This window comes from Melozone crissalis, unplaced genomic scaffold (genome assembly GCF_028551555.1).
Source record: "Melozone crissalis strain CALT ecotype California unplaced genomic scaffold, PUWL_Pcris_2 ptg000042l_1, whole genome shotgun sequence".
Taxonomy (NCBI): Eukaryota; Metazoa; Chordata; class Aves; order Passeriformes; family Passerellidae; genus Melozone; species Melozone crissalis.
The window spans coordinates 8,402,040-8,429,387 of record NW_026535820.1 but is presented as its reverse complement, the minus strand read 5'-3'; the positions used below and the strand labels follow the sequence as shown (position 1 = coordinate 8,429,387).

Sequence of the window (27,348 nt, the reverse complement as noted above, 5' to 3'; positions counted from 1 at the left end):
CTCACCCTCCACCTCCTACGTATATATTGCTGGATTGTGTGGGCTGTGCTGCTGAGCCAGAGAGCACAGAGGAGTATTTGCCTCCTGTGCTGCTGTTGTGGTCAAGGCTAATCAAGTGCTGCTAGTGACAGGAGGGCTTGCTTTCCTGGTGAATAGCAGGATGGTGTTGTGTATTTTGCTCAGAGGGGATCAGCACAGATGCTGAGTAGAGGAGCTGCCCACCTGACAGATCCATGCTCACTCTTTGTTCCAGTCTGCTGTGTGCCCAGAACACTTGCCCTGAAAATGCTGTTCCCTGTAGGTGCTGCAGCTGAGCTGGGACAGCAAGGTGAAGACTGGAAGGACAGAGACTGCTATCCAAAAAGCCCTTGCAGTGGACATGGTTAGTACTGCAGCTCTGCAGGCCAGAGGCTGCCACATGTTGCTGCAGGTTCAAGGCTGAGGGAATTGCTGTGTGAGCTGGGCATGAAGGAAGGAGGCAGCTTGTGTTATGGTAGTTGGGATGCAGACACTGTCTAATGTGAGGTTGCCTGCTGTGAGGTTCCAGTCTTTCTCCTACGTCTTTCCCATGTCTTGAACTTTTACTAATTTAAAGCTGAACTTCTAATGAGAAGCAAAAAAACCTGTTCCTTAATCAGTGTGATTTGCTTTCATGGAATACTTCATTCAGCTTAGTGCAAATTGTGAAAGCCATGTTTTTATATTTGAAAATTATGTCAGCTGCTCTTGACATTGAACCAGGCAGAAGAGTGCTGACAATCCCCATGAAGTCTGGCTTCAATGAACTGTAATTTAGTACCATAACATACTGAGCTGAAAGAAGCAATAAAATAGTCCTCCATGTAGTCCTTTTGCATTATAGTTCTGGAGTTGCAGCTATGGGTTTTCCATAGTTTCCTTAATACCTTTTTCTTCTTAATAGGCAATATATAGAATACCAAACTCCTAAAGTTCACTTTGTGTTATTAGAATAACTCATATATTGGGGTGGAGATAATGGCCTCTTGTTCTTCTGTAGAGCAGTCACATGGGCACAAATTCATTCTTTCTTTCTTTGAAGTTGTTTTGCAGAGTTACACAGAAATGCAGGGATTTTTCCTAGGCTGGGATTTTTCCTAGGCTGGGATTTTTCTCAAGTCAGTGTCAGAACTCACTTTTTCATAATCGCTAAGATTGTGACAACAAGATAAACTGACAACAAGATAAACAGAACTGAGGTGAGGTATATCTTGATCACCAAGTTGAAAGCTCAGTTTTTTTCCATGATCAAGTAACTCATGGCAGTTAATAGAAATGTAAATGGGAATGCCAGAAACTCTGTGGTCACTGCCCTGTAAGCTTCACTGGCACCTACAGTGAGTGTTCTCCAAGGGTAAAGAAGAGGCAGAGCTTGGATATGGAGGAGGGAATTACAATTGTTAATTGTGGCTTCTGTGCTTTTGGTACCTTTGAAGGCTTCTGACAGTGGAAGGAGTGTGCCATTGGGTTATTGCCCAGTTTCTCTTTTTTTTTTTTAAATATTGTGATATCTCTGATCACAAATTCACAGACTTTGAGAGCTTAAAGTGTAGGAGAACTTTGCTTGATGGGAAATTACAGAACATACCTGCTTATGTGTTCTGAATTACATGGTGGTTTTTGTTTTAACCAATTCTATTCTGACTTGGGAAAAAAGGTGATATGTTCTCGTGAAGAGATGTATTCTACATGGAAACCATGTACATAATTTTCAGATGATTTAAAAGCACGTTTCAAGACAAATCAGAGTTATCTTGATTTATGTATTTGGTCTTCAGCCTATGTACAAAATGTAAAGTGAAATAAAATTAAGATGTCTGGTTTATTATGTTGTCTACTAATAACATACATCTAAGTGTTCACAAGGGAAAATTTTATTTGGAAAAAGATTCAAATGAAGTACCGCCTTACTGTCTCTGTTGTTACTTTTCTGTTGTCTTAAATTTTTTTTGGTTTTTTCCCCCTTCTAACAGTGCCTAGGATGTGTATTTGAGCTAACCATTAATGCTTCTTTTTTGATGTCTGTTGTACTTTTACCTGTATGCTAATGTATGTAGATGAACAGGCCAGGACATGACCTATATAATGCAAGTGCCTTAATTTGCTCCTATGTACATTCCAGTGTGTGGATATTTAAATAAAAAAGGAAAAGATGGGCTGGTGCCTGGTACAGTAATTCTACCTGGAGACTGGTACTTGTGATAGGCGGGTAGTTATCAAAATAGCCACCATCTGATGCCATTTTTTCCCATTCTTGCTGTAAAGGCAGCTCATGGAGAGACATCTGCAGCCAGGCAGGGGCCAAGGACCTGCTTGGGCAGTCTCATTCCTCAGTCCTCTTTTCCATCTTGAAGGCAGGATGCACGTGCTGGGCTTGTCCTGGCAGCAGGGTGCACCTTGCAGCTGTGCTTCCCAGTGATCTTGGGAAGAACAGCTCCTGGAAAGCACAGGGCCTCCCTGCTGAGCCCCAAGTTCAGGCTTCCTGCAGGAGCCCATGGGACATGGCCTGTCCTGCCTCTCTCCTGGATTAGGGCATGGCTGGCCTCTGGGTGGAACATAGGATCTACCTGGCCATCCCTGCTGGATCCCTTGGTGTCTCTAGTGCTGTGACAGGCACTTAACAGGAGAATGACAGATGATTCCTTGGGTGCTGTGCCAGGAATTCAGCCATGCAGAGCACTCACAGGTCATAGTTGAGATTTTGCAGCTTAAATAGAGAGAAATAGTAAATCCTTCACATTAAACAGGATGAGAATACACAAAAGAACGTTTCCAGGAAAGCATGCATGCATGAGATGGGGAAAAGGAGTTGATCTGGTTTCTGATGTGCTCCATTAACTGTGGGATCTGCAACATTCCTCAACAGTCGAGAAATGTTATGTGGATGACTGCAGGTGATCTTGAGTCATCTTGGAGACAGAAGACTGAATCCTCCTCTCAATCCCTTGGTATTCCTTCTGTAACAGGATGGTGTCCACATGCGTCCACACACAAATAATACTGGTTATTTTTAAGTCTCAAATGATGGAATTTTCTAGATGAGCTTTCCCTTTCTGTGGCTGGTTTGGACTGAATCTGGGGAAGCAGTTCCAGTACATGGTCTGTATCCAAAGGATGCTCCTCTGAGGACTGTTAACTATGGTAGGAATGTAGTCCTTAGCAGGTGGGCTGGGCTCAAACTCTTGCCCTGCCCTGTGCTTGGAGAGGTTGTCCATGAATTCTGAGCTGTAGCATTGCTCTCCCACATCTTCTGAAGGGTGCTGAACAGACTGGTGACAAGGCAGACTGAGGTGGGCATCCAGTGAAACGTATTCCCCAGGTTCCTCTCCCAGGTTCTCCTAAAATATCTGAAATGCTCTTCTATCTTCCTATCAGTCCTCTTAGTTGGATTGTCTGGAAATAGTTACTTTCTTACAGATATTCTTGCTGGTGGTATAAGATAGCTTGGCAGCATCTATGAGAAAACAGTTATATGGGGAAGAGGTTGTTTTGAGATTTTTGTCTTAACTGGAAAAGTACCAAAAGCTGGGAAGTGCAAAATACATGTGTTGTTTTTTTTTCCCCCTGAAATTTCACACCACTTTTCAAAATAAATTCTTCTGCCTTTAAGTGGGTGAGTCCTTTCTCAAAAGTAGTGATTCCCAAATGTTCATATTTGAGCCAAGAATAAAATCTCTTTTTATGCAATCTCTTCAGAGCCTGCCTTTGAGAAAGAAAGAAAGATTTTAGTCTTCTTTTAGAGACTTTATTCTCTTTAGAGAACATAATGAGTTTGCTTTTCAAAGGAAAAACTGAGAATTGCCATGTAGGGGCTCTGTAGTATCTTGGCTTGATTTTATGCAGGATAAAGCTGTTTAGTATTTAATACAGTAAACTGTTTAAAAGGATAAGTTATATAATTACCATGAACTTTTAAATAGCGATTAGTGTTAGTACTTGATTGTCAGTCAAGGCTGTGGCTTTGTAAGTAGGAAAATGGTTGCAGATATAGTCAGAGCTTTTTAAGATTTCTTTTTCCCTTCCTTTTTGTTTATCCTTATTTGCATATCTTAATTATGTCAACATAAGTGTTTACAGTTTGAAACTGAAATGTTATTTTATTTCTCCAGGTATCTTTCAGTATCGGCTCAGTGACTTCCAGTTTTTAGGAGCTTGTTAACTTGCCTCTGACAGTTTCTTCATAGTCAGATATGGCAGCTGATGTCTGAGAGCTTTAAAATAATAATGAATGCCATAAAATTCTTTGTTTGCTTAGTGATGTGATCCTGTAGCTTGATTTCAAATGAATAAGCATCCATATGGTGTATGGGAATAAGTGAGGTGTCCCTTGCTGTGTGATACCTGTTTGTTGCTGGACTGCAGCTGACTCTTGGGGCAATAGAAGAGCCTGGTGGTAGAGTGTGAAGTGGTATGAAACCACTCCTGACTGCAATCAGCTTGTCATGTATGCTTGAGGGAAACGGTCGGAAAGTAACCTCCAAGCATTTCCACTTCACAGTGTTGAGTTGTGGTTTTATTATTGTCAATATTTGGCTAATAATGGAGTAGGAGTTTAACCCAGTTTATGGGTATTGTTCACCAAATTCAGTGCTACTCCACTTCAAGAGAAACAGCACCAAATGTAAGCAAAATATCTCTTGCTTTGTTAGGATTTAAACTTTTGTAACAAAATGACTTAGGACTGAAAGCAGTAGCTTCAATCTCAGAGGCAAACAGATGCTTCCCAAAGTGGCCACACTGGAAAGTATATTTGTCTCTGGCTCTGTTTTTATTGTACTCTATGCTAAACTTAGAATCACAGGACTTAGAAACCTCTCCCCATGCACTTTTTAGTAGCGATCCCAATCTTTCCATGATACAAAATGGATCTGTGGGCTGAAGAATGTTCATTTAGCTCCCAGGTGCACCAGAAGAGCTCCCAGATAGAGACAGCTGGAATTCCTGAGGTGCCAAGCCCAGCTGGAAGGTTCCTCCTGCGGCACCTAATGTAGCAGTACAAAAGTATCAGAAAAGGTTGCATGAGGCAAAAGGAGATGATATTTAAAGATTAGCCTTGTTCTTTTACTAGTCATTTTGCAGCACCAGATAAATGATAATTTTATTTCATTGTAAGGGGAATTCCATTATGTTTGAAGGAGTCCTTCTCTGCTCCTCAATTTGTTGAGACCTTTACCAAGTGGGTAGACTTCATCAGTTAATAGAGGAATTTACATAGAAGTGATGCAAAGTTCACAGAGTAGTAGTGTGGTATGGCTGTCAATTTAAACTGTTTAATATGTTCACAGCAAGGGGGTTTTTGTTTTGGGGTTTTTTGTCTTTTCTTGAGCTTTTTCTTACTGTCAAGTCAATCCCTAGGAATGATGGGTTGTGCATGTGTCACATCCAGGCTATCATTCTAGCAAAATCACTGACAAGCTGACATGTGTCGTTATTGTTTGTTTTTTGGAGAAGGCACCAAAAAACACCACTTCCTAATCCAAAGAGAAACTTTTCTCAGAGAAAACTTGATCTCTTTGTAAGTACTTTTAAATCCTGCCTGTGTATTGCAGGTGCATGCCCAGACCACATGCTGCCTGGTGACTGCTCCTTCTGTGAACACAAGGATTAGAATAAAGTTTCAGCCTTAATCCTGGGTTTCCTGCACTGATTCACTTTACAGCCTTATTCCTGTTTAGTTGCCTGTGTCTTAAAAGGCATGTTTTTATTTATACTTGCTGTCACAAAAAAAAAGAAAAAGGCACTCACTGTGGTATTTTGGTTTTTATTGTGGATGAACTGTGTAAAGATTTATGCCTTCCCCCCACTCAGACTCTTCACAAGGTAGTAATTAGCCATGTGCTATGCAAATTCATGCAGAAAACAAATTGGTTATGTGTTAATTAAAACTAAATGACAGCAATTTTATATTTAGGTTACTTTAAAGTGCCTAAATTATTTTGGATTTGAAGTCTTAAATGTTTTTCAATGCATGCCTTAGTCCCCTCTTTGTTACTTTCAAACTCTATAGTAAATATATATGGTTTCTTATGTACAGTATTATATGTAATAATTTAAAAAAAAACCCCAAACCAGTATTTGTCTTCTTCAGGGCTTGACCTGACCTGCAGAATTTTGTGAAATGTGAAAATTAAGTGTTCACTTTTTTAGTGGCCTTGCTTTTTGTACTTTTATGATCTTTGCACTCTTAAATGTGGTGTGCAGAAATTGAACTGCACCTAAGATTTAATATTGGCCAGGACAAGTTCTGGCGACTAAATTTGTATAGCAATGTGTTTAATTGACAGGTTGGTAAAAGACTGTTTTCTCGTTACGCAGTCTTTTGTTTATCCTTGAAAGTTTTGCATTTAGGGAGCTATTTAAATCATCTGTCTTTATAAGTTAAATCAATAGCAAACTTACAAGATGGTTTAAGCAAGAGGAAAATTAGTTTCTTGGTGTTCTAACAGATTTAAAAGAAATAGTTTTGAATTGTGTAATAATGGCATATGATGGGTTTTTGATTAAAGAAAACATACTAGAAGCATGTGTTTGTGGTGGGTTATTTTGTTTTCTTTTTCAGGTTTTCATGTCTTAATTGGTTTCTTTACCAGTCTATTACAAAACTGGACCCTGGTGGGTCCTCTGAGGGTTGTGTGAAAATATAAAGTCAAAATTTCAGGGGTTTAAAATCCACTAAGTCAATAAGAAGTTTGACAGGGAGTTAGTTTATATTTGGGTGCTACAAAAGTATAAATCCGTGGCTAAGGCGTACAGGAAAATGTATGGAGGTAAATAAAGTTGCAGGGGGCCACTGGGGAAAATTTCAGATGTTGAAAATTTCACTGATGTGTTTCTGTGAAATGATTGCCAGTGTTCCCTCATTCTCAAAAAGGTGCTTAAGTGAAAATTAAGCCTGTTGGGAGGAAGTGCTGATTAGCTCTTGTGTCCCATATGATGCAGTCAGGAGCTTGCCCCCCCTGCATGGGGAGGGGAGGGAGGATAGGGAATTCTTCCATCTCTGATCCATATATTTGTAATCTCCTGCTGTTATTTTTTCAGAGGCCTAAAAATATATTGGATTCTGCTTCAGAAAGAAGATTGAATACGTGTTATTGTAGGAACAGTGTTTTAGGTAGTTTGGGCAAGAAAGCAGCTGTTGTGTAAAAATGTCTGTATAAGTATGGAGTCTTCCTTTGAGACAAATAAATTTGTTTTCTATACAATTGAGTGCTGTTGGTTTGGTTTTTTTTCCCCCAATTCTTAATAGAGGCTCAGCAGTAAGCCTTGACCACAGAATAAATTCTTTATCTTGTGTGATTTGTGTGCATTTGTCTTTTAAATCTGTTTAACAAAGTAGTGCAACAAATTTGGGATTAGCAACATGGTAGTTAGCTCTTCTGGAGGAAGCTGGGACAGAAAAATGGGGAAAATAATGTTTTTTACATTAGGTATGATGAGCTGACACAAAGATTAGCTGTATTGTGCATTTCTTTTCAAATGGTTCCTGACCTCATGGGTGCAAGGAAGTTGTGATTCAGCTGTAGCAGGATAAATTTGGCAAAGAAAATAAGCATGGGTTTTGTGCTGATTTGTGTATTGGCAGAAAGATATTCTCAGCTCGTAGACTTTCATTCTACCTCTCACAAATTTAAAAATAAGGTTGATTTAGTGCCAAATGTCTTTTGAAACACATGTCTTTGTATTGTATTTTAGTTCTCTTTACCGTTTGTAATGCCTTTATTTTTCCTCTGGATCTGCTCTGTGTGATATGGAGGGCTGTAAATGCAAGTTAATCAGGTACTGCTCTCAAAAGTTTGTGATACATTATGAAATGCACATTTTAAATTTCAGTAACATGAAATCTGGGCTGTAAAATCCTACTTTTAATCTAGGCTTATTTGGTTAGGCTATGTTAAATCCACTCCTAAAAATACTCAAGCTTTTTTCTATTATTATTGTTATTTTCATTCAAGATCAAATCTCTTTGAACTATGTAGACACGCACCTGTGCTCATTTTAATCCCTGTGTAGTTTTCATCAATTATCACAGCAGGCAAGAAGAAAATCAAATTGTAAAATGCTTTTGAAAAGTAAATACATGGAACTTGGGGTTCAGGTTTCTGTTTTAATCAAACATCATCTGTATTCATGTTCTTAAAACAAAGCTGGGTGAGGGAGGAGCACAAAAAGCCTTTTTTTGTTACCACTGTGAAATATCTGATGTGCTCTGCTGTATGATGAGTGTAATATGTTTGTGTTTGTAGAGGAAGGCTGTGTCGTGTGTGTATATGCTTTTTTTTAAGCTGGAGAAAATCTAGGTCAAGAGATTTCATTCTTATTAATAACTTAAAGCTTTATTCCTCAAAAATTATCCTCCATGGCTAGAAAGCTTCCTCACTGGGGGAAGCACTGTTGCTCTCAAACATGGATGGGAGCATTTTCCTTTCCATCAGGCTGTTAAGATGTTCACCTGAGAATCATAGAGTCATTTAGTTTTGAAAAGAACCTCCAAGGTCATTGAGTCCAACCATTAACCTAGCACTGTCAATGGACTCTACCACTAAAGCATGTCCCTGAGCACCACATCCACACAGAGATATGGTGACTCCGTCACTTCTTTATGCAGACTGCTCCAATGCTTCACAGCTCTTTGGGTGAAGAATTTTTTCTATTATCCAATCTAAACCTTCCTTCACACAGCTTGAGGCCATTTCCTCTTGTCCTGCTGCTTGGTAGAGGAGACTGACCCTGACCTGGCTAAAACCTCTTCTCAGTAGTTGTGGACAGCAGTAAGGTCCCCCATGGGTATTCATTTCTCCAGAGTAAACAGCCCCAGCTCCCTCAGCAGCTCCTCATAAGACTTGTGCTCCAGACTCTTCACCAGCATTGTTGCCCTCCTGGGTGCGCTCCAGCGCCCCAATATCTTCCTTCCCCTGTGAAATGTTGAACACCACCACAGAACCTCACAGGAGCCTGTTCTTTGTGGGTTTATCAGTGTGGGGCCAAGGCTGGGGCTGGGGACCCTTGGCATTTCCCCTTGCCTGCTGTCCAGCTCCATGCCATGTCCTCCTGACCCATGTGGGACCACGCTCTACCCAAAAGAGGTCTTATGGTATTGATATGAGAAAATGGGCCACAGCACTGAATTTTTTTGCTTTCCTGAGAATGTACATCCCCATCAGCAAAATAAACAAATTAATATGGAAGCTTGCCAGTTACTGTTGTTGTTCATTGGGAGATGCTAAAACATGAAATCTCTCACTTGGCCTTGTCTAGGTTTGCTCTTCCTCAGCAGCTGCTGCCCTGTGTGTGTGGCTGCACAGCACCAGTGACTTGGCCTGGTATTACATACCTAAGCTGGAAACACTGGGAAGAGTGCTGGTAAACTGGAGGAATAGACAAATTCTTGGCTCTTACAGATAGAATAATGTACTGTATAAGAGGTTTAAACAAACTTGGAGAAAATAATTGTATGAAGCCTTTAATTTTATCTTAATCTTTTGTGTCACCGTAGACCTGAAAGCAAAGGTAGTTAAATTAGGATAATTAATCATGGAATAACTTACGCAGAAGAATGTAATGAATTTTCCATCAACTTGCAAGTTATGTAAATCAAGATAAGAGTCTTCTCATAAACATTCTGTTTGCAAACTATGGACAAAAAAAAATTAGGTTAATCTAGATGCCTTTTGTGTTGGCATTTTGAAGTTGTTTCTGGTTTAGTTCCTTCAAGTATTAGGATTTAGAGCTTTAGTTTGTGTTTTGATATCTGGTGCTGTATGAAAGAGGGCAGACTTGAGGGAGAAAAGGTAATTTTTAGTTAAAATGTTTGTGCTAAGGATTCCTGTATTGACTTTCTCTTTCTCCTGTTCCTGCCCAAGATCTTGTGGATATAGGAGAGATTGGACAGGAAGCTGTTTATGTGCTGCTACAAGACCCACAAAACTGGGTTTGTGCAACAAGTCAAGAAATATATTTACTCTTTTCAGGGGAAGCCTTTCGATATGTGGAGTTGCAGGTCCTAACTTCCCAAAGGGAGATGTGCTGAAGCCCCAGACATTGTAGTCAGCCCATATGATTAATATAATTGCATCTTCTTTGTGAATAACTTCTGTAGATGTGAGGCAGACTTTGAAGCAAGTCAGTTGACACCCACACAGAACCAAATTATAACATCCTGATTAAATTGCTATGCACTGTAAATGCTCAAGTATTGTCAATACAAAGAAAGTTTGTTCTCAACAACTCTTGAAGTGTTGAAATTTACTTGAATTTTGCTGGATTAAAAAGTTAACTTGCACAGTTAGGTTATTTGCATGTAAAATGAGCAAAGACTATCACGATCATTAAAAACATAAAATACATGGAAGAATAATGTCAAATGTATTTTAGGAATACCTGTCAAATTCTGTTCATATCCCACGTATTTTACTTAACTTTTTTTAGTTAGTGATCAAATGGTGACTTTCGGTACACTGCCTTTTCTTGAAAATAAAATAATTCTCTGGTTTGTGTCAAACAGATTGAAACATATTGTCCTTGAATTGCATCATATGAAGCATTTTCTCAGCAGGGTCTGAGAAAGCATGCTTCTGAAAATTTATATCCTTTTTGTGATCATGGAGCAGTGGTAGATGCCGCATCTCTGGAAGCATTCAAGGTCAGGTTGAATGTCTGAGCAATCTGATCTAGTTGAAAATGTCTTTGCTCATTGCAGAGGGGTGGAACTGGATGGCCTTTGAAGGTCTCTTCCACTGCAAACTCCTCTGATTCTCTGGCAATAACTGGTCATTTAAATGCAATGTTTGTACACTATGTGAACGTAGGAGTAGAAATTATAGTACTGCAACAAAAATTAAGGTAGGTACCTCTTTAGATGTGGGACTTATTTTTAAAGTTTGTTCCTTCTGTCTATAGTGCTTTTGATGATTTTGATTAATTTTGTGTGCTGCACAAGCATCTCCTTAGATGCCTCATACTGACCTTCAGAATGTTCAGATTGGGTGTTTGGGATTTAGTACTTGTTTGGGTGCCTCTCTTCCTAAATAACTTGCACACAGTTTTCTGCAGGAGCATCATGTTGTCAACGTTCACAAGGAAGAATGCCACATCAACACTTATTAGCCTGTTGGAATCATCAAAATGCTCATCTTTAGGGGTGTGTGGGTGCCTCCAGTGAAAAATAGCTGTTTTAATGTACAAAAATGTTGCTTTTTTTTTTTCCTGAGTTTTTTTGTTATCCTAATGACCAGCATAGTTTTCTTAGCTGTGCGTTCTTCTTCCAAAGGTTAATCAGTGTAAGTGTTAGCACTCTTTTAAAATAATGAGATTAGTTTTAAATCTCATTATTTAAAAAGAATTGCTGGGTAGTTTCAGGATGAGTGACAAGATGTGACAATCTCTGTCACCCTTTGGCTTCAGGGTAGAGCAGCATCCTTGCTGTATGGACTGATGATGCGGACTCACCAGCTGCAAGCTCCCATGCACCTCTCCTTTTATGACTGGTGCTTTGGAGTAGCTATCTGCTTTGTGGATCCTGTTTCCATTTTGTAAAGCTGGGGCTTTTTTAAAAATCCTCTCTGCTCTTTCCTTCTTCCCTGGACTCAGTGCTGTTAAATGAGGGTCAGAGTTGTCAAAGGAAAACTATGCCTGTGGCTGTCCGTGGTTTTTTGTCCTGCATCTGGTGACATGATGTGACTGCTTGATCTTTTTAAAGTATAAGAAAAGTGTCAAAGTTCTCTTTTATCTAATGCTAAGCTGAGTTTTGTTTACATCAGAGCAGTATGAGAGTCTATTCTCTTAAGTTTTAGTCCTGATTTGACGGTCGAGTGGCTCAAATCAAGCTCAAACCCATGGAGGTACTCTGCAACTGTTGCCCCTTTCATTCTTTTCTACAGTGACCTGATACAAGGTTGATAAATGTTTCTATAAGAAGCAATAAGTGGCTGAGTCCTCAGAAAAGAAGCATAAAGCCTTCTGATTCAAACTGTTGATTTATGCTGCTCTTAGCAGTAGTGGTTGGTTTGGCTGCTTGCCCCTTGCTTGTTTGCCAGCTTCCTGCTACTTGGAGATGAACAGGGTCCTGGATTTGCTTTCTTTGGGGAGGGAAATGCTTTGCCATTGCACTGAAATTCTCGTTAGTAATAATTTGCATAAACAAGAACGAATTTTTTTATAACCAGCTTTAAACAAAAAAAAAAAATCAATTGTGGCATCTTATGTATTTTTTTCCCTTCTGTACAGAATTGCCTCAAATGGCCTGTCTCTAAGCTGGAGTTGCATCAGTAACTACATTGCTGTTTGCTTCTCTGATTCTCAGAATTGTGGTGTGCAGGACAGAAATGTTATGATTAAATACCTCTGATGAAGGTAGGCTTTTGCAGAGCTGGCACATTACACTTAATTCCTGATTTTGTGTCCATCTGCTGAATAATCCCACATGCTGAGCCCATGGCCCGAAGATGGCTCCACTTCTTGTTGTCCAGGGGGGAAGGCTTTTGGTAGGACATCCCTTTTCCATGGTATGCCAGGAATGATGCAAGGACTCTTTCCACAGCCTCATTAAAGTTAAATCATTGATATCTTATAGCCAGCACTCTTTTTCTCTGCAAGTGTGATAGTTTTTTACTGTTCCTGTCAATGATGATAGTGTAGTATTGGAACAGGTCACAAAGGGAAGCAACAAACTCCTTGTACTTTGTTATAGTCCAATATTAGGTATATTTAATAAACAACAGTAATGGTTGAAAGTAATTTCTAGGAGAGTTTTTAATGTGTGTTCTCTGAGGTGTCTTGACTTGAGCCTTCCTGAATCCCCAGCCTGGTCAGTAGTGTGGGTCCTGGGGTACTCCCCAGTTATATTCTGTCCTGCTTTAAAACCTGGATGTGAGAGCCAAGTCCCCCAGCTTGGCTGGGGACAGGGATTAGGTCTGACTGCTAGAGCAGGCAGCACATCTGTGACTGGCTGACATCTGCACGCCCTTGTGCTTGCCTTTTTTTCAGTGTTGATATGTTTTCATAAATACTTCCGTACTCACTGTCTTGTCCTTCGGCAAGTAAGTTAGAGAAATAATGTCTGATTTATATCCTCTTTGTATTTTTGACCCTGTGGCCTGACCCCAAGTCAAAGCTTTGTATATCTCTTCATTCCCAGCAAAGTGGACTGTGGGGTTTTGTTTGGAAGCCCAGCTGTAGATTTAGTATTTCCTATCATGGGTAATGTGTCTGTTTCATGTCTCTTATTACTAACATTTCATTTGTTGATTGATTTAAAGTCAAAACTGAGGTCACCTGTTTGTATCTCTTCCTCCTCCAGCTGTAAAACATCCAAAGAGAAACAATTACAGTTGAACAATCAGGAACCAAGTTATTCTTCCTGGTTGTACTGAGTTGTGAAGAGAGAACTGGCAGTCTGAGTATGGAGCTGGGTAAGGCAGTGGATGTCCTTAAGCAGAGACAGAACAGAGATTAAAGAGAATTCTTGCTGCTTTGGGGTTTCAATAACTTGCTGATGAAAAGTCTTTGCTTGGAAACTTTAATGTAGAAATGTGGGCTGGAGAGTCTTTCATGCCAGAGGAAAATTCATCTTTACAGGCTGTAATGTCCATCTGTGTTTCAGTCATGTGTAATGAATTGATAAATCAATGACTGTTTACCTCAGCTGATTCCCCCTGCTAGTTGTCTCTTACTTCTAAGTGCAAGTGCCTAACTTTTTTGGGCCTAACACTTCCGAAGTGTTTTGTTTGAGATTTATTTTGTGATAATTTTTTGGGGGTTGCTGGGGTGTGAGCTAGTGGGGTTTCCTCTGCATTTGCAGCTATCTCATTATTAATAATTGTGCTTGTTCTAGTTCTGAAGCTTATATAATAAATTCAGCTCTTGTTGTGTTGGCCAGTGAGCAAAAAAAGGTGACCTAAAACTCTTCTAAAATATGTGCATGGCGTTGTGTTCTGGAGCCATTTGGCACTTTGTTACTTCCTGATTTCCCGTAGGCCTGATGGAAGAGTCCTCCTGCCTCTTGTCATTCAGGTACTTTGGAGAACCACTCTTGCAGTTCCCTGGCACCGTTCCCTGGCAAAATTGCTTGGGCAGGTTTTGCTTCAGCTTCTAACTGTGAGTTGAAAACCTCAAAGCTGCCTTGATCGGATTATTTAATGGATTGGGTATCACTTTTATTGCTTTAAATGTTGGTCACTGTCCCAAGGGGGAAGTAACACATCTCAAATGGGGGTTCACTACCAGGAAGGGTTAGTGCACAGCTTATCTTACGCACATCTGCCAAGATGACGGAAAGATTAGAGGCTACAGCAAATTTGTTTTATAGTTTGTATAAAAATCCTACTTCTCCTCCTGTGGCTGGATTTGCAACAAAAACAATAATGAGTCCAAATCTGAAGTCATTAAGGAACATTTGTGTAACTTTGATGTTGCAAAGACTTTTGAAAGTGTCTGTGTATCCCAGACTATCATTCTTAAACTGATAATGGCATCACCATTAAAAGCTGGAGAGAGGTGTTACCCATGTTAGATCTAAAGTCTGTCTCATGCATAGTTTTGCTTATATTTCCATGCTTTTCTTATGCTTAGTAGATTTCCAGTTCTGCCTATTAAGGGCTGCTGATTTTCAGAAAGTTTGTTTTTTGTTAGAATGCAGGCAGGCAGTGTAACATACGTGTTTCCCCTTTGAGCTGCAAATAATTAATTGCTCTCATGTATATTTGCATCAATGTCTTGTCTTCAGATTTTTCCAAATAGCAGGCAAAGATGGTGATAGCATATGGTTGCTTCTAATGTTTGTTCCAAAGTCAAACCAATTACTTAGCTTGCATCTTATGAACGACAAAGTGGTTATGATTTCATGGGGACTATGAAAAATGAATAAAGCTAAATGGCAAACTGAAAAGCAGCACAGTTCAGAATTTGGCTTATTTTGCGTTATACCCAGGCTGTCATTCAGAAACCATTGTATTTAGGAAATAACTTTGAGACAGAGTATACCGACATCTTCCCTGGATCATCAATGAGGTCTCAGAGAGTACATTATTTTTTGAAAATTTCAAAATTAACTGCATTAATGATATCCTTTTTAGGAGCTTCATTGACTTTTTTTTTCAACTGATGGAGAATTCACCAAAAACTCTTACAAAAGGTCTCTTATTTTGTCTTAATTTCAGTTTCTATTCCCTATTTTATGGTTCTCTGTAATGTTTGCAGTAATAAGGCACTGTGGCATTTTCCTATTCCCTTTCACAGTGAAAACTTAAGAAACCCAATTGTTTTGAACAAATTTCCTGGTCTTATTTACTTCAAATTAATCATGGTACCAGGCCCCTTCTTAAGCCTGTTTTCTGGTGTCACTTTGTGCTGGTTTTGGCTGGGACAGAGTAAATTTTCTTCATAGTAGCTGGTCTGGAGACATGTTTTGGATTTGTGCTGAAATCAGTGTTGATAATACAGAGATGTTTTTCTTATTCCTAAGCAGAGCTTGCACAGTGTCAAGGCCTTTTCTGCTTCTCACACCACCCCACTTTGAATCATTATGCTTGCTTTTCATCATGTGCCTCATTTTCCTCTTTTTGCAGCCTTTCTTTGAACTCTTAGTTGGCTGTTGTCACCAAACCCAGGAACATTCACTAGTTTACAAGCTTTCTTCTTTCAAGTCCCTTGGCAAGAGGTGTATGTTCACAAAGACTGAAGAGGGTAGGAAGTGGTACATTAGCATATAAACACAGTTCACTTTCACAATTCATAAATTCCCAGTTGCAGTTTTTAGTTGGTACCCCTTGAACTGTGCTTTCAGGTCCCCACCTGTACTTATCATCTGCTGCTTTTCTGTGGAGTTTCTTGAAGGAATGGTTTTCTATAAGAATTGTGCTTATCCTCTTGATAGCCACCTGTCTTAGCAGACCTAATTCTGATTGCTTTTTTGTTGACAGTTTGTTTGGCATCTTAATGTTGTTCCTCAGGTGCACAAAGAAAGTGACAGCATGGAAACCCATCAGGTCCATCCGTGCTGCTGCTCTGTTCAAGTACTGTAATTTCCCTGCCCTTCATTCTCCTCTACAACAATTCCCTCCTCAAAAAACACACCAACTCTTTTTGCTCATCTTTAGAACCCTGTTTTAGTAGGCTGCCCACTGATGCTTAAGCACTCTAATTACTCTGTCATGATGTCTATACATATTTCCATTTATTTTTTAGCTTTAGAAAAACAAATCCTCTCCTGTAAAACCAGGTAATGCGCTGGCCAGAAAATCTGTTTTTCTGTGTTCCTTTTTTTTGGTTCCTATTATATTTTAATAACTGATACAAACTGTAAATTAAACCCTTGGTATTGGAGAGTAGAAAAGAGAGTAGCTGAGAACGTGGGCAGAAGACTAAGACCTGCTTTTTGTATCTTCTTGTGGATATATTTCTCAAAAACAAAAGTATTAGTGTGTTGGACTTGAGGATCGGTTTCTAATTGAAGATTTGTTTCAGTATAATTAATGTTTAGGAGATTAGTGCACTTTTGTTCTTCTGCGAGTGTACTGTGGCATTTCCTGACAGTGGCTAGATAGCTGTGCTGAGCCAGAGTCTTCAAGTGAGATACAGCTGCAAGGATGGTGGTAGTGAAACCTTGAAACTTTGAAAGATGTTGCTACCTCCCAGTAGTCCAGTGGATGTAACTCCTGCTTGGGAAAATTAGCAGTATTTTCATCAAACTTTGCAGGGAGTAAGGCTCCTCTTAGTATCTTATAGGTGTCTTACTTTGCGATGAAATTATTAGTCTTGTTCTGAATTGGGATGAATACTGGGTACCAAGTCAGAAAACATTAATGTTTTTCCACCTCAGAAGTAAAAGCTTCAGTACTAAAGATACTTTTTACTAGGCAACAAAAGTAATATAGAGTAATAATTAAAGTAGTGGGAAGTGCCTGACCTGAGATTTTTCTGTGTATCTTTAATTTGATTCCTCCATCTCTTCAGGGGCTTAATGCTGAATATGGGAACAGATTGAAACTTAGTTTTATTGTTGATGTAAATGAAAATAAGTCTGTCTGCACGAGTAGAAGCTGCTAGAGTTAGAGGATATGGACCCTTTCTAACGAAACTCCACTAATGTTTCTGAAAATTGTGCTCTCTAAATTGACTATACCTTTTAACTTATGCTTGATGTGAGATTTTTACTTGAAAATTATAGGGAGATGTTAGAGTAGTGAGTCTGTACCTGCTGCCTGTGGAAATGTAGGGTCTGCATTAAAAAGGTTGAATAGTTTTCAACAATACACATTGCTAGATATTCCCTTGTTTCTAGTTGCGTATAAAACTGAGGTCTTCTCCACCTCTTCTGCTTTGTTAAATAACTTTATTCTCTCAGAGAGGTTTGTCTGCCGAGAGCATTCATATATATTTTTTCTGACACAGAAAGTATATCTTACTTATTTGAGTAGCTGGATTCCTCCAGCTGCCTAGTTTCAGTTCCCTGACTTACCTTAACCTCTGTCACAGGGGAGAAGTGTAACTCCTTATCAAAGCACCAAGTTATCAAATGCTTAATCATATGCTGCTGAGCTTCCATATCAGCTTATTTCTTTCTAAGGAAATCCTACGTTTTTAAAGACTTTAGTTTGGATTATGGAAACCTCATGGTAGACTTGAGTCAGGTTTGATGGTTTAAATTGATGCCTTTGGGATTATTAGAATAAGAGTGCCATTCATTCATTCATTCATGAATCCTTCTAAATTACATTTGGCTTCTCTTCCATGAGATGTATATTTTTGTAAGTATTAAAACTTTGATTTTATACTTAGCAGGAGAGGAAGAACATAGCAGTTGAGGATGAAAAATCCTTTCAGAAAAAAATGCCTAAAGACTTGTTGATACTGGACAGCAAAGCAGGAAACTACATGTGTCATAAAAGGCTCCAGTTTGTTGGATAAAGGCTGAAACTCAGGATGTAGTCTATAAATACAAAACAGGTTCATAAAAATATTTTTAATGTGCAGTTCTGAGCACTTTAGAAAATCTGACACATAACTGTTCAGCTAGTTAATATAAATATATTTGTGCAGATGCATACACACACATTCAATACCATACTTTCATTTTTAAACATGAATATATTCAATTCAGTGATATTTATTTCCCTTATGAGACTGGTAATATTACTAACACCTGATATAAACTTGGGACCATATTTTTTGCAGATTCTAAACCAGCAATTTAGTGGAGAAGCAAAACAGAAGGAACTCTTAATTTCAGCAGGCAGGAGGGAAGGAATTTGTGCAGCTGAATATTTACCTGCACAATAAGTCGCAACCTTTTTTTCCCTATAGTATACTGTCACAAGTGTTTGATTTTAAGCAGTATGTCTGGCAGTCTTCTGGGGATTTTGGAGATGTCTTCTGTCCTGACCAGCTGATAGCTGTTAAAATTTGTCACTCAACTTGGAAATGAAAGTGTTTGTACTTGGACTTGCTCAGGCTATTGGCCAAGCAACATGGCTGGAACAGATTTACTTGCTGCAGCTAATGACTGTGTTCACTTTTTTCCCTTTGACTTGTCCAGTATGAACTTACAGGGATCCTTTTGCCACACAGTTGCTTTGGTTTTTAGACTGAAATGACCATCCTTCATAATTGCTGCTTAAATACAGTAATTTGTACATCAGAATAATTTGTAGTAGTACAAGAGTGTGTCTCTGGCTGGTTATCTGTTGTTGTGCTTTCTTGTACTAAACAAGGTAAGGTTGAAAAACATTTTTTTTCTTGCCATGCTTTAAGTTTTTTTATCTTTTACCAAATTCCATAATAACACTACTACAGCAGGCTCATAATAGTTGTGTAGCTATAATGCTGTGTCACTCTGAATATGCTTATGTCTTCATCTTCCTCTTGTTTTTTTTTTTCTAATTTTAAGTACTTACATGCAGATACCAATCTGTCTGAAATCCCCCCATTTTACTTGTTTCTGTTGCACAACTCTTTCAAAGGCAGTCTCCCAAGATGAGACTTCATCCACCCACCCAACACAAACAAACTCTTATCTTCAGTCTACTATTGTTAGGACCCAAACTCAGTCAGATTTGATGTCTAGACTCAAAAAAAAAAACAGGACTGTGAGTGAAGAAAAAGTAATTGATACCTGACTGATATTGCTGCCTGTTTGGTTTGTTAACAGTATGAGACCAAAAATGTTTTTCTTGAACTTGTGCTTAAGCTGTTTCTGCATGTATTTTTGAGGTTTTTGCTAAAGGAGCCCTGTGTTTCATCTCATGGTCTGTTACTTGACTGCACTCTTGTTTCTAGAGTGAATAGCTGATTAGAAAATTAAAGTAATTTGAAACCACTCAGAATTGTTAGCTTAAAGGAAGCTGCTGAGCCATCTGCTTGTGCCAGTAAGGGTGCTGGACCACATACTGTCAAATAAAACCAAACCACAGAAATCTCATGTACCCAAGTACGTTTTCTGTGTGATTAGAGCTGGTCTTACCTCAGGTGGCATTTTAAGAAAAAGAATATAAACAGGGATTTAGGTCACAGCTTGTAAACTACCAAATTCTGTATGGTTGTTTTGCATGTAAAAAGCAGTGGTGAAATGCATTCATTTCAGTAAGGCAATGTGGTTATTCTTCCCTTCTGATGGTGGAATTTAAGGATTTTTATTTTTATTTTTTCTAAGCATAAGACAGTGTTTTGGAGTGGACTTTCAACAAGGACTGCTTTGTCAGCTGGGTGGAGGTCATTGGCAGGGAAGCTAGGTGGTGTTTCTTGCCTGCAGGGGCACAGGACTATATGAGTCCCTTAAGAAGATGTTGTGTCACACTTGTGCTCTTTGCCCTGAAGCATTTCCCTTGCTTGTCTCTGAGCAGTTTCAGTGTGGGGAAAATAATGACATGAGAGAAATTCAGAATCGATACCCATAGGTCACCTGTTAAATTTCAGAGCTTGGAGATTGTGCTGTTGGGACTGGCAATATAAAGAGACCATCTATACCTGGCTGAATGCTTGTCCAGTATTGCTAAACACATCTTTGCAGCCTCTAAGTCTCCAAAAGAAGATGTAGGCTTCTAATTTTGGAAATTTACATTGTTTAAACCAAGATGCAGCTTTAAGGACACTGTTCTCTTGTCCATTCTCTTGTCCATCACTGTGGCTTTGATGATGAAGCTAAATGCCTTCCCTGTTGCTGTGTCTCCAGGCATTGCTGCAGGGAGCCTCTGGGCGTTCCAGGTGAAGAGATCTGCCTTGATCTGGAGACCTCTGCTGAAGGTGAAGACCTCCTAACGAGCCAGACAGCCTTAACAGGAGTTCAGAGGTCTTACACCAAGGTAAAGTGATTCATTTTTCAAACAAATTGAATTGTATGATACAATTCTCAAAATAGGTATTTTTCTTCTTGTGAAATAAACACTCAAGTGCATGCATCTCTGAGCTTTCTCCTTCTTTTGTGTGTATAGCTCCTTGCTACCTGATACAAATGTTGTAATAGCAAATACTGGGGGAGGGGAGAGGAAAACAACATAACATGCATTGTAGGTTAGAGCCAGAAGTAATTCCTTAGATTATTAGTAGGAGATACATCTGCAGTTCTTTGTTGGCAAGGGAACAGGCTGTTTCTGAGCTCTACAGCATGCTCTGTTTTTAGAAACATATCCCACTTCAAGTGCCACATTCAGAGCTCGCTTTGAGTGCTCACAAAAATATGGAAACACTCTCTGGTATCTTCAGCAATGGGAGAAGATTGAGGTTTGTATATGATGATTTTCTGTTTATCAGCACTGTGGTAATTTCTTAGAATTCACAACCCATTCTTGCTTGTACAGGGTAAATACTGATGGAAGAAAAGGACATGTGACCCCAGGAACTTTGTTGAACTTAGCAATGTTACAGTTACACACATTTAGAGAGATTTGACTATGGTTTTGCTATGGTTTTGTTTGCCAGAGTTTTCAATGTAGTGATGATATATGCAGGATCTTTCCTTCATACTGACAAGATTAATTGAACTAAGTGTGGAGAGTTGGCTGAAAAAAGTGAGTAGCAGTGGAAATGTTTCCACAGATTTATTTAGGATTGAATGTAGGTGCTTCTAAAGTTGTCAGCTTCTCTGTTTTTAACAACTACCTGTTGCAAGGTGCTGACTTTGTTGTTGGAAAGCTTCCTAAATGAATATTTCTTGATTCACCTGAGAAGAATTGCAGATTTTTCTAGTTAATCCTTTATTGATCTGAATTTGAACCGAAATTAGAGCTCAGAACTAGATCTAAGTTTGTTGTCCTTCCATCTATGGAGTAAAATCAAAATTGCTGTTAAGTTCTCCAATTAGCAGAGTCAGTGCTTCAAGTCAAAACCTTCCCTCATGATCTGTTGTACACACTGGGGGTGAGTGCATAGGCACAGTTGGGCCCCCTCATCCCTTTGCTTCACATTTCTTGGATTTCAGCTGCACTCATGTTTCTCCAGTCCACTAGCAAGGTGATCTTGAACTACTGAGGACACTGTGTTCAAACCCTGACAGAGCAGAAAAGCTGCTGCTGATGATTACAAAGTGATTTCAAACTGAAGGCAAAAAACCCATCCAGAAATACTTATCTCTGTAACATTTCCCTTTGTTACATTTGCCTTAGTAGTACACAAAGCAATACAAGTTGAGATAACCATACGTTGCAAAGACATAGCATTTCTTCTGGGAGTTACTTAAATATTTATTTATTTATTTTTGAAGTGCAGTTTTGTGCATTGAGAGAGTAAAGACTTCATGGAAGGTATCCTCATAATCCCATGGGGTGCACGTATCTAGGTGGGGTGGTGGCTAGGTGTCAAACACAGCAGTGTTAGTGTAGTGTTGGTTTTTGGTGCTGCAAGCATCCATGAGTGAAATGCAGCCTTGAACACTCTCACTGCTTCCAACAAGGCAGTTTGTTCTGTGCCTCTCTGTCTCGTTTCCCTTTGTTGGAGGGGTTTGTTGCTAACTAGAAACACATGATATGAGACAGCCAAATGTTCTGGTGAAAATCAAGGACACTTCATAGCTGTGAAGATTTTATATTTGCCCTAGATTCTTTTTTTTTTTTCCCGTTTACCTCATTGATGCAGCTGTAACTGTTGTAAATTATATGAATAATTGATCAAGGAGTTCTTGTTACCTCAAATCACGTTATGGTTATTGCTTTTTAGAACTGTGCTGCTCTTTGTTGTACTACAGCATTGCTTCTATGCTATTCTCTGTGTGTGGTTTTTATAGCCTAAAGTTTTCTTCTGCTTCTGACCCTTTGCTCTTCCTATCTTTCCCCTTCTCTGAAAAAAATGTGTTGTTTCTGCTTCAGTATATTCCATGATCTAAGTGAATAGCAGAGTCCTTTTTAATCAACAGCAACACGTTTTAAAAGCCCTTCCCAGCCCTGGGAGCTGTGCAGTGCACACATCTGGTTTCACATAAGCATGAATTGCTGGCTTCACAAACACGGAGCATGTAGTCCTCGCCACAGAGTTAGCTAAAGTGTTCTGTAACTTGAGACTCTATTTGAAATAAAAACAAAATTGTATAGCTTCTTTACCATGCTAATGGAAAACATTTAATTTGCTTTTTTCAAGCCAACCAAAAGTATGACGCAATGCTGCTCAGGCAGATTTACAGTGCCTTTTCTTCCCTGGAAATCAATACAGCTTGGAGGGGCTGCTGTGGGAGCTGGCTAGCTGACTGCAGTCCAGCTGCATTCAAATGTAAACTTCTGTACCACAAACCAAAACTGGTGATTTTGATTTATGCAGGCACCACTGTATCTCTGAGGTTGTGGTATTGGGTTTTCTTCTTTGCTTTATTGCCATTAATACAAGATTGGATTTCAAAATAGCAGGGTCAGTGGGCTTGTGATATTTTTTTCATGAAATCATTCAGTGAATTTCTACGTTTCCTGAATTACAGTACTTAGGTCTATGGTAGTGATATCAGCAAAAGCAGATTTACATACATGGCCATGTGTTCCTTTCAGTGGAGTCCTTTTTCCGCCCCTTAAAAACAAAAGAAAGAGCAGCACCAAAAAGCAAGCCCTCATTCAGTGTGAGCATTAAGGGCTAGCATAGGCATTTTCTACTTTGCACAGAATAAGCCCTGAATATCACATGTTGTTTGATTTCTCTCCCGCTAGAAGAGGTAAAATGCAATAGTTCTTTATGAGCCCCAAAAAAATTTTTAGAGGAGAACCATGGTGTTTCTTCATAAGTGAAGCCAACACTGCAGATTTTCATTGTGCACCAACTATTTTGCCTTTGTTTCCTTTCTGATCCCTCAGTGTCTCCACTAATAGCTTTGACTTTATTTAAACTCTCCACTATAAGAGGCTGTTGATTTTCCTCTCCTTATTTTTTTTTCCTTAATGGTATTTCAGTCTTGCTTAAGAGCTTTACTTCTGGCAGAAGGTCTTCTCTAGAATGGCCCTATGGGATCCTTGAGACTGCTTTTCTCCCTGAATGCTGTGTTTCTTTGGGAAGTCTGTCACTGGTGGTCTGTGTCCTGGTCTTACTAGACACAGTTCTACCAGAAGGAAAACCACAACTCAAGCTAGCAATGCCAAAAGGACATCTTCTTTTTAAGAAGAAAAGTTCTACTTCCATTTCTCATGCAACTGTGATCCAGGTTTTTTAGTCCTCCAGCCTTTTTTTCTCTCGTATACTTAACAATCTCATGGTGAGTAAACAGCTTGAGAAGACAGTGTAGAGGAATTGAGGTCCTTTTTGCAGGGATAGCTCAGGATGTCATGGGTTAGCAAAGAGGTGCAGACGCATTTTGGAAATACGTTTGGCCCATAGGTTTTTTGTTTGACCTTTCCAAAGTTCTTGTGAGCATGAAAGGTCTGTCGTTATAGTTTTCCTTTTGCCATCTTCCCTGCACTAGCACTGGCAATCCAGGCTGGATGATGCCATAAAGACTTCTAAAGCCACACTTTGAATAAAGCTTACATTTACTACAGAATATTTGCTTTGCATGGTTACAGTACAAGCACTGTATTCCTGTGTAAATACTGTAATGAAGTTGTTAAGAAGAAAGGAAACGCTTACAGCATTTGCACTAAAGTTCATGGAGCATGAGATGACTGTGCTTAGGATGCTGGTACTTTGAAGGGATTAAAAAAAGCTTCTCAGAAATAAGCACAAAAAATGTTCTCAGACTGGCAAAACAGTTTGCAAGTGATGAGAAGAACGACACTAATTATTATATAGAGAATAATCTGACTTGAAATGTCCCAGTGGAATCCATTTTATGATCTGACCTTCCTACATATGAATTGAAAAGCAGGAAAAAGTTCAGGGCATGACCTAAAAATGGTAGTCTGGAAGCTTCTTGAGATATGTTTGGTCTTATTTTTGTCTAGCCTGAAATGTAGTTTTTCCTCTTGAGTCAAACCTGAATAAACTGGTTTGGGTGTTCATGTTGTCCTTATGGTTCCGGCTCTGCCAGACATAGCTACTTTATTTTAAGAATTGCTCTTACTTGGAATTTGAGTCCTTCTGGAAACAGTATTGTCAGGAGGCTGCAGTCTTGCTGTTAAGAAACTTAAATAAGATAAGGCTAATCCTATTGTATGCTTCTGCTTTCAGAGGTAGTGTAGAAACTTGCCTTTTGTAGTGAGGGCTCCATACCAATCACTACCTGCTTTATGGGATTTCTCTCCCTTTTTTTTCCTGAATTGCTGGCTTGGCTAGACATTAATATCCAAAATATTTCACACAGTTGTAGATGGCATTATACTGTGCCAACTTTCAGACTTACAGAAAAAGAAAACAGTTCTTGTTTTCTACAAGTCAAAGAAGGTGAGAGAAAATAAATTTACCTAGGATCTCTTTGATTCTGACAAATTTAGGTTTCTTGTGTACAGGATGTTTAAATAGTTTTATTTATGTATCAGTAGAGATAGAGTAAGGATTAGAATAATGAATACCTTTGTGCTTTGCTGAGATGATTTATAAGTTTCAAAACCAGAAACTCTTTGCACATAGTAAGAATTTTTGTATTGTCATTTGGGATTGGTGCTGAACCAAACTTCATTATCCTGCTTCAGGAAGAGGTAGTGTTGGCTAAAACCCCAAAAAAGCAACAAACAAAACCAACCAAATCTAATAATTTTCCTACAGGTGTAGGAGGATAATGTACTTCCAATGTTTTTTCTCACCTTGATCTTTTGCGTTGTAAGATTAAACTGCAAAATTACTTCAGAATGGGGTTATCTTTTGAGTTGTCTAAATCAACCTTAAATTTCTTAAAACTTGCAGCATAACAGATGATTTGTAGAGAATTAGGCTGCTAGAGTATATGTTCTTGAAATAAGTTGGTTTAGAAAAGGCACACTTTTCAGGCTCTCCTAAAAATTAGTTACTCTGTAAATCATTTAATCTTAGTCAGTGGTTAGATGTCTGTGTGTGGGTAATTAGCAGTTGTCTCTGCTCCTTTCTTCTAAAGGATCTGAAACTTTTATAAGGCCAGATAGTTATCAGTAGGTTTTGACTCACTGGGAAGATCTGGATTAAGAGCAGAAACTTTTTGTTGTTAAAACAGCAGCTGACTTGCTGTGTTCCCTTGGGCATGTCCTCTTGACTTCCTTGCACCACCTTACCATGGTATCCACTGCTGTTGTCACCACCATAAAGTTCTTTGTAAGCCTGTGATCAAAATACAGTTGAAGCTGTTTGTTATTCTGAGTGTACTCAACTTCATTTGCTATGCAGTTCTGCATATGGCAGTGTAAAGCACAGTGGAATTATGCAGTTTAGTCTATAAAGAACTTACACAAAATAAAACCACCTTGTGCAACCTGTATTATAGTAAAGTAGATTTGAAAAAAAAAACAAAACCCACAGAGTTTTATTTTGGATTTACCGAAGTCTAGAAATACTGCTGGTGGGGGATAAAGCTATTTTGTTAAAAATGGGAATGCTCTGACTATAAAAGTTGAGAGGGGAAAAAACCAATCTGTCCTAGAAGGGCTACGTGGCAGTCTTAATTTGCCTGAGTCTTTAGCAGAGGTTTTCCACTTCTGTTTCTGCCAAGCAAATTAAATTTATGAAGAGAAGCTAAACTCCAAGGGTTGGACTATTAGTATCTTTTGACAAGGTTAATGTGGTGAAGCAGAATATTGGTAATAATGGGCTGACATTTAACAGTGGACCAGCTGAGAGATCTTTGTGTTCCTACGTAATGTGAAGATTGAGTGTCCTGTAAGCTTATTGTTTTATGTTTTGTACTTGCTTTTGCATGCATGCCAGGACATGCTCTGGGAAGAGGCATAAACTTTTTTCCTTTTTTCTTTCACAAATACATTTCTTTCCTGTCTAGAGCTGGAAAAGAGGAGCACAAGAGGGGTTTTGTGAAATACAGCAAAATCTAATTACAGCTTGATTTAAAGCCACATTTACACAATGGCTGAGGGGTGAGTTCACTTCCACAAAAACAAACTTGTTGGCTTCCTACACTGTGCATCGGGGAATGTGAAGATGCATGTCCTGGAGAGCAACTGCCTCCCTCTGCTGGCACCAGCTTTTCTTACGCCGTGCTACAGCTCGGCTACATGATATAAAAATACAGCTGTACTCCTGTATGAAAGAACAGTGATGCATGAATTCATGGGTATGTGCTCATCTTAGTGGTTGTGCCGCGGGTAATACATGGGACATCGCATGTTCCATGTGATAGGCCTGATGTCTGTTTTCCACGAGCTATGGAAACCTTGTTCCTCTAAAGGAATGGTTGCTTCCTCCAATCTGTATCTTGAACAGTTATGTCCCTGGTGGTTCAAGGGGAAAACGTGGGTGAACATTTTCTTGCCATTGTGGTTTACACTCAGAGCGTATCTCTGGAAAATGCAAGGTCTCATTTTGTTTGCCTGCTGAAGTAGCTGAAAATGTGGTTTTCTTTCTTCAACTGTGTTCTGCTGTTCTTTTAACTCACTTTCTCAGATGACAAGGCTGCACATCTCCAGCTTTCATCATTTGTAGTAGATTTTTCACTTCCAGGGATACCTTTTGCTCAAGAATGCTGTCACAGGTCGTTTCATTACAGCAGCTCATAGTTAAGACTGTGATCTCTCTTTATTCTTCCCTTGTTTCTGGCTGATGACTGCATTTTTAGCAGTTTTTTATTATTGAATTTGCACTTTATGCTGCTACTATATCTTCCATTTCTGCTGCTCTAATTCATAAGAATTAGAATAGCAGAGTTTGGAGACTAAGTATATGCACTATCACTCTAGAAAAATGAGGCTGAGTGGAGGTAGAAGGTGGCTAGTGGTGAGACTGAAGTTGCTGTGCTGCCCAGCACCATTGCTGAGCCGTGTTTGGAACCTGCTTAGTGAAGAGATTTGTGTTACTGAGAGT

At 39.1% G+C, this 27,348-nt stretch overlaps 1 protein-coding gene across 2 annotated transcripts in view; it reads left to right on the top strand.

The window, feature by feature from the left end:
* The window catches only part of FAM110B (family with sequence similarity 110 member B), a 118,661-nt gene that overhangs the window by 9,813 nt on the left and 81,500 nt on the right, over positions 1-27,348 (top strand). For both annotated transcript variants that reach the window (XM_054284969.1, XM_054284970.1), the window contains exon 2: positions 20,180-20,309. The gene's annotated coding sequence lies outside the window, so the exon portion shown is untranslated. The remainder of the gene's footprint in view (positions 1-20,179; positions 20,310-27,348) is intronic.